The sequence below is a fragment of the Cavia porcellus genome, unplaced genomic scaffold (assembly GCF_034190915.1).
Source record: "Cavia porcellus strain 051 isolate PalLab524CR breed Dunkin Hartley unplaced genomic scaffold, mCavPor4.1 scaffold_1, whole genome shotgun sequence".
NCBI classification, from domain to species: Eukaryota; Metazoa; Chordata; class Mammalia; order Rodentia; family Caviidae; genus Cavia; species Cavia porcellus.
This window is the reverse complement of record NW_026947484.1, coordinates 169,479,360-169,487,791: the sequence shown is the minus strand read 5'-3', so window position 1 is coordinate 169,487,791 and position 8,432 is coordinate 169,479,360.

Sequence of the window (8,432 nt, the reverse complement as noted above, 5' to 3'; positions counted from 1 at the left end):
ATTTGCTCAGTGGTTTTTCCTAAGTGTATCTAAACCATCTTTCAGTATTCTTTTCAGGGTTAGCTTGGTGATCATGAAGTTCTTCAGCTGTTCTTTGACATGGAAATATCTTATTTCTCCATCCATTTTGAAGGACAGTTTTGCAGGGTACATCAGTCTAGGTTGGGAATCATTTTCCTTTAGGATCTGAAATACTTCACTCCATGCACTTCTTGACTTTATTGTGTGTGCTAAGAAGTCTGCTGTGATTCTGATAGGTTTTCCTTAATAGGTGATCTGTCTTTTCTTTCTGACAGCTTTTATTCTGTTGGATTTCTGGGATGCTGATTATTATATTCTGGGTGTAGTTTTATTTTGTTATGGTTACTTTGCTTTACTGATCCTGATATCAGTTTCCAATCTCATGTATGGGAAATTTTCATTGAAAATTTCCTCTTGACATCCTTTATGATGTCTCCTTCTTTTTCATTTATCCATATCAATCTTATGTTTGTTTTTCTTTGTATCATCTTGCAACGGTTGAATTGTTATTTCTTGATTTCTTGTTATTTTTTAAAAAGTCTTTCCTTTCTGCTCACTAGCTGCAATCTTTTTTTTTTTTTTTTTTGAGGTCTGAAATTCTATCATCACTTTCATTAACGTGGTTTTTGCAGCTTTCAGTATAATTTTTGATTTCCTGTATATCTCTTTGCATCTGCTTTACGTATTCTATTTGTTTCCTATATTGTTCATCAAGGAATTCTACCTTTTTGTTTCATTCCTCCAAGTTTTTAACTGTGTCTTCTTTAGATATGTTCTGCATTTGTTTCGTTTCTTTTATCATTTCTTCTTTTATCTGGGTGATTATTTCTCATTTGAATTCCTTTAAAGCTTCCCAGAGTTGCTTCTTTATTTCAGTTGCTATTATTTCAGGTGTATAGCATATTTTTCTTCTATGTACATAGCTCCTAAGTTTGGGATGGCCTGGATGTTTGAGATTTTAATTTGGTCTTTCATTTTGTCATTTTCCTATATTTCTGTGTTTCAAGTGTTATACCAAGTCTTCCCCAGAGCCTGTTGCACAACCTCTCCTATGCCCTCAGCTCCTAGGATTCTTGCTGCCAAGTTCCCAGAATTGAGAAAAGGTCACTGGGTATGGAGCAGGCTGGCTCAAGACTCGTGGAGCTGGTCCAGTGCAACAGGAAACCACAAAATTCTCCGTCTTGGGCTGAGTGAGGATCCCACACTAACTGGGCTCGGGGGATGGTACGGGGACACTCACCCCAGGCTGCCCAGCCTTTGCAATGGATGGCCTTGGCAGGCCCAGAATCCCAGTCTTCCAAGCCCAGCAGGGGACGGTGAGACCTGTACAGGCTGGGGTTCAAGACCTGTTGTTCTGGTCCAGTGCAATAGGAAGCTGCAAAGTTCTCTGTCCTGGGTGGATCAAATATCTCAAACTAGCTTGCCTGGGTGGCTGGTGGGGGGACACTCACCCCAGGCCACCCAGCCTCTGGAATGGATGGTGTCAGCAGGCCCAGAACTTTAGAGTCCCAATTCTGCCTTTTTCAATTCTAATTGCATTGATACGATTCATTCTTTCTTTTGGTAAGTTTGTCTGAGTGGCCATATATTTTATTTATTTTTCAAAAGTTCTTTGATTCACTGATTTTTATATTGTTTCTTAGTCTCGATTCCATTAATTTCTTCCATTCTTAAATTCATTTTATTGTTCATTTTTGAGTATCTTGATATTCATCATTTGATTATTTATTTGGGCTCATTCTAGTTTTGTAGTATGAACACTGATTGCTGTATGTTTCCATGTTCAGACTGCTTTCTTTGTATCTCTGGTAAGTTCTGGTGTGTTGTACAGTTCATATTATTTGATTCCAGAAATTATTCATTTCCTTTGATTTTTTATGCACCACTTTGTGTTCCAGATTGTTATTGTTTTCAAGTGGTATTTATAAATTAGAGTTTTTTCTGTGATTAATGCCTACTTTCAATGCACAATGTTCTGATAGTAAACATTGGATGATGTCAATACTTTTGTAGTTTGTTAGGCATGCTTTGTGACCAGTATGTGGTCTATAATGGAGAAAGCTCTGTGTCTTGCTGAGAAGAATATGTATTCTGTTGTGGTACAGTGTAACATTCTATAGTTGTCTATTAAGTCTATCTGTTCAAAAGTACATTCAGTTCTAATATATTTTTACTGAATTTTTTGTTTAGTTGATCTGACTCGTTGTGAAAGTAGGTACTAAGTTCTTCAACTATGATCTTCTTGGTATTCAATTGATGTCTCATGGTCAGCAGTATTTGTTTTATTAATTTGGGTGCTCCAGTAGCATCCATTTTCCTACAAATGTGTCAAATTTATCCTTATTAATAGCTGAGTAGTACTCCATTATATAAAAAACTTGGTTGCAACTTTTGACCAGTCATATACATGAAATGGAAGAGACTCACAAATTCAAAAACCATACAGTCTTCCTAGTGTAAAAAAAAGATGAAAACAAGATCCAAGATATAAAATAGGTATTATGAAATAAGAAGAAACTGTTCTAAAGGAAAGAGAGACTGGAATTAGGGAAAGGAGACTAGAAAGAAAGGAAAAGGAGAAATACAGATTTTATATATACATATATGCATATATAGTAATTAACATATTACACTACTAATTGCTATTAGTTCATCGAAAAGGAATGTTTCAGTCTATATTGTTTGATCAATTTTTCTTGTCTATATCTTATAATAAGAGCAATTACTTTGAAGATAACAATGTACAATGTAATAACTACTGTTACTTGTCTACAATTTTATGTTGAAATTTCATATCATTGTTTTTGTAGTTTTATTTTTACTGGAAAATAAAAAAAAATAGGTATTCCACTATTTGGAACATATATATTTACAAGGATTGGCTCTTCCTTTTGGGTCATTTCCATATTTAATAAGTTCTGACTTTCTTTGTCTTTCTGAATAATTTTAGCTTCAAGTTCACTTTGTATGAGAATAAAATTACTACCACTACTTGTTTTGAGGATCTTGTTAAAAAAATATTGTCTTTCATCTTGTTATTAGTCAATGAATTTTTTTTCTCTTGGATTACATTCCATGGAAAAGAATAATTTAAGAAATAAGGAAAACCAAACCACCTCTCCACAAAACATTAAAAAATATCCTAGACAGAGATAATGCAGCCAACAAAATCAGAAATTCAGATAGAATTGTTACAGGCAACTGAATTATCTAAAAATATTAGAGGCATCAGACAAGGCTAGGTCCCCCAAAGTGCCAGTGCAAAAGTACAGGCACTTTGCAACTGTGGGGGAGACAGACATCTCTTAGTGTGGGACAGGCCTCAAGACAAAAGATCAAACAAATAAACCCACATCCTAAGAACTGATATTCTAAATAGAACTCTATAATTCTGAGGAAGCCAGGTGTCACCCTCCCAACCTCCTATAGGAAGAGTCACTACTCTTTAAGCATGTGTGACTGAGATATACTTCCTCATTTGTTCTCAGTTTAGTCAATTTTACTTGAGCAGTTAATCTTATTGGTTAATCATAGTTCTGTTGCACCTTATGTGAACCTTGTGAGTTCCCATGTTCCCCCCCCCCCTTTGACATGTTGCATCTCATGGTTTTGCTTTACAGAAATCCCTACAAAAGATACATTATTTGGCAACCTACTCAGGACCCATTCTGTCTCTCAGACAGACATTTTCTTTCTCTCAATAAATATATTCTACTCTTAACCTCCATTGTTTCTGAAATTCATTCTTTAATTTTAAAGAACACTAACTTGTACCAAATATATAATAGGTTGGGAGGTTTGTTCCCCTATATTAGAATGAGTATACCAATCAAAGTGCATGCAATCTAAAACTGTGGATGTCCTTTTGTAGATTATTTAAATAAAAGACTGTAGCAAACTTAAAAGATTTGACATATTGCCCCTAAGGAAATAGAGGCAAAAATCTTTGATCTGTAGTGTGGCAATCAATTTTCACTTTACCTAGTCCCAGCTTTTTGTTGCAAATTTTGAAGACTACTACCTGTCTGACCTTTTTTCTGGTGTTTTTTAAAAAGATTGAATGAGATTATCACTAAAGGCCTTTTACAAACTATATAGCATGGCAGACAGATCAAGTCTGAGTATTCTTTCTGTTAATATTTTAATAATTATGACTATCCCATAATTAGCTAAGCTCATATGTTCTAAGTAAGTATAACCACTAACTTTGTGTATGAACATGTTAAACTAGTGATACTTACCTTAAGAGAAGGTGGCACAGTCTTCTAACTGCTGTGGAAATTTTCTGATGGTATAAGAAGTTAAATCTGAATTCAATGGGATGCTACCAGACCAATATATATATATATATATATATATATATATATATATATATATACCAGATAATACAGGGGGCTTGTCAGCTTGTCAGCTGCTTGAAAATAATAGCACAGATAAGAATGGGTCAGAAGGGTAGTGGAATTTTTTTTCTTGGGGTTGTATTAATTTCTTACTTTTCACAGGAGCCCAAGATGAGCTGTGCTTGCGAGAGACCTCACCTTTTTCAACAACTCTTTACTGAATCTGAATTTTGCGTGTCTGGTTTTAACATGAACAGTTTATTCTCATTCTCTGAGTGTGTTTTCTCCCCTGCAATGTGGAGGCACAAACTAATAAAGACAAAAGTCACTATTTACTGAAAGCTGCCCAGATTCCTACATCCAAGATGGTTAATATGTATGTCTAATGATCAAGGTTACTGAGACTTAGGGATCCTAACTACTTTTTTTCTGACTTCATGACCCAATTCCCATATAAAAATTATTAAAAACCACTTATTAAAGCTCTGTCATCATTAAGAGAGATAAATCCAAACTGTGTACCAAGTGAATAAAAACAGGGCTTATTTGGACAAAGGTTTATTGAAATCAAAACTCTGTACTTTCTAATTTTAAAAGTTTAGCTTAAATAGCACCTGCCATTATTATTGGTGATATTCTGATTGGATGAGCTATTAAAAAGAAAATTCATTTATTTAGTTTCCTAATCATTTGCAAAGAAAATTCATGAAAATTTCCCTTGTGCCTTTGTTGGGGCCAGGAAAGACAGACACTCTCATCACACCTGTGATGACCCTGAGCCAAAGCAACCTGAGGGGGCAAAAAGCTCAGCCACTTGGAACCCTTCCTGCATGAGGTTTATTTTTATTCTCCCTTGTGCCAGTAACACTATTTCTCCCTGAGAAGGTAGAAAGAGGTAGAATTGAAGTGAGGGGAGGGTTGCACAACATCGTTTACATCCTCTAAGTTCCTTTCCCCTTAAAAATATTCAAATATGCTCTATGGCCATACTGGAATAAAGATGGATATCATACAGACTGAATTCATTACTTTTCATTCAATATTAATATATTTCTTTTCTTACTTAAAAAGCAATCTAAATCAAAACACATTTGTGGCCCCCTAAAAGTGCTTTTTTTTGCCTCCTGTGTCTAATGGAAACACTGACCTTAGGTGCAGAGCTTGGAAAACAAAATGTCACAGGATATGAATCTGCTTTCAGAACTTTCAAATGTCTGACCTTGAGAAAATGTAAAGACCTCTCTGCCCATCTGTTTTTATCTCTATAAATCAGAGAAGAATAATGTCCAACTTAGCTCAATTATGAGCAATGTATAACAGGCTTTGAAATACAACATAAACTCACTAATTCCTGAATCTAGGGATGATGGGTTCTTTTAATTGGCAAGGTTTGTATCAAATGTCTAATATTCTGGTCAGACAGGTAGGAATAGATGCATAGACTGAGAACGCAGAATTACAGGCAATAAAAACGAAGCCATTTCTCCAAAGAAGGTGGAAAGAGCATCTTCCTAATCAGACAAAAAAGAACAAAAACAATATTCATTAAAATTATATCACCACTGTGCTGTTAAACAGAAAACAAGAAGATAAATGTGTTTCCTCCCTCCTCTCAAGGCACTCAGCTAGAAATTTCTCTCTAGATTCATATCAATTCATTGGATAAAATCATTCAACCAGTCATTAGTTCTTCTAATTATACTAGCCTTTTCCACATGGATATAAAGAAAGACATTTGACAAATGTCTCACTCTGGTCCAGACTTATCTTATCTACTTATTTTTCTGGTCCAGTAAACTTAATATAGGAGAAAATGAGGTTACTTAACTCAGACTAAGCTCCAAAATTCTTAGAGAGAAGGTAGCAATTAATTTGGAAGGGCTGGGTCCCAAGACTTCTCCTAAAGTGACTTTCAGAGGAAGCATCTTGTATTTATTCAGATAATTAGCTAGTAGAAGTTGATAAAGATTTTGAGAACCCTAAGTAGCCATGGTCTTTTCTGAGCACCCACAAAGGCTAATCCTAGGAATTTTACTAATCAAATTGTAGTGATCCTCCAATTATTTCCAAGCTCTGCCACAGAGAACAGAAGTATATAAAGTGTATGAATCATCCAGTCTCTCAGGTACTCACAAACTTTCCATCAGTTACTGTTCTAAAATTGTGCTTTGGGTAAGTGTCAAAATCATCATTCTGTAGCTTGTCAAACTTAACTTATTCTCTTGATTTGAAGCTATGAAGGATATTTGTTTGTTTCTAATATTCCAGACTTTTCCCATATATTTTGCCTGATTCAGCCACAATTAAGATGAATAGTTCAGGTGTGATGGAGGCTCACACAGTATCCTCCTTTGCAATTTTTATAGTGCTGCAGGGAAGGAAAAATGGATTTGGATTTACAAAACTTGGACCTAACTCATGCTGCAGTGCTAAGTGTGTCATTTTGTATAAGTAGTAATTCCTTGGAGTTTGATCATCTGCAAGATGGTTTAGTAATGCCCAGAGTAAAAACCATTTGGAGACTTTGTTCGACTTAGCTGATATTTTGCTTAATGGATTTACTTCAAAGTCTGAAAAGTGGTATTTTAATAGAAAGTATGAGGCTGTAATTATCGTTATTATCACTATAGACTTTTATCTCCATAGTGCCAAATATCTATCTACTAAACCAAATTTCTGCAATTTTCTGCTTCCCACTCTAAATTTAAAGGAGCCCCTTGACACTATTGTACCTCCTGAAGTACATCAGTGATTTTCTTAAATGATTTGTATTTATATTTGGCTGCATCTACACTGAGTAGAAGTTGACTATATTTATATTTAAAATGCCATTTGATTTTAATTGGTGTATATTTGTATTATATGATATTAGATCATAACAATTGTTCTGGAAAATATTCCAGTTATATGCATATATGGATATAATCTTAATCATTTTATCTGCCTCCTTATCCCCCTCTCTCCCTTACTTTCTTCTTCCGCCCTTTGCCCCCACCTTTTTCCTCCCATATCTTTTAACCTATGTACTGTGACTGGGTTTATTAACCTCAAGCACTGTTTTATTTGATATATCCCCTTCAAATATAGCTGGCAGTGCCATAATGGCATTCCATCACCATAAAGAGTATCATTTCTGGAGGGATACCTGGTTTTGAGGAGGAGATGGGAGGGAAACAAGAGGAGGCAGCATTTCAGATATGTGCTGTCTTATTGTCTGCCTTTGCCTTTTTATTGGAATATCACAAAAGAAGCCAAACTAAAGTCTCTTAAAATTAAAGAGACATAAGCTTGAAGGAGAAGTAAAAAATTGACCTTTTTTTAGAAATTGTTGAGGAGGAGGGGAAATCATCTTTTAAAGCTTCAAATGCTTTCATAAAGTTCCCTTGAAACATTTTCACTGAATTTTTTCCTTCCCTCCTTTTTCAAATGTAAATCACATTTTGAAGTTATTTTTTGATACCTTCCTGAAAAATCAACTACTGCATGTTATTCAAACTGAGAACTCAAGGGAACAACAGACAAATGAAAACATGTTTTTAGATTGATAAAACTTGTTAGTCACAAATGAAATCACACAAATGAAAACATCACATAAGCTCTAGCCTTTATACATGTAAAACTTTGTCAGTCCAGTATTGATTCATGGAGGCTTTTGTATCTGTGATAAATGAAATATCAAATACAAAGTTGTATTTGATTTGGAATAAATTCCAAGTACCTAAATATTATTTTTCTTCTTTTGAAGAGAAGTTAACTTTACTTGGACCTCATTCACAGGATAAAATATATTACAGGGAAAAAGTCTGTATGCTTTTGTCAGTCTTTTTTACGTGAATATTTCTGCATCAAGATCATGTTGATTGATCATATTTCCTAGAAGTTGGAAACATTTTGAAATGGATGAAAAAGGGGATGGGGATTTAGCTCAGTGGCATAAGCGCCTGCCTTGCAAGCATATGCTCGTGAATTCAATCTCTGGTACCGATAAAAAAAAAAAAAAAGGATGAAAAACATCTTAATTTCATTTATGTGGCTATCAAGAGGTATCAAAGTTCTCAAAAATGTGTCTTT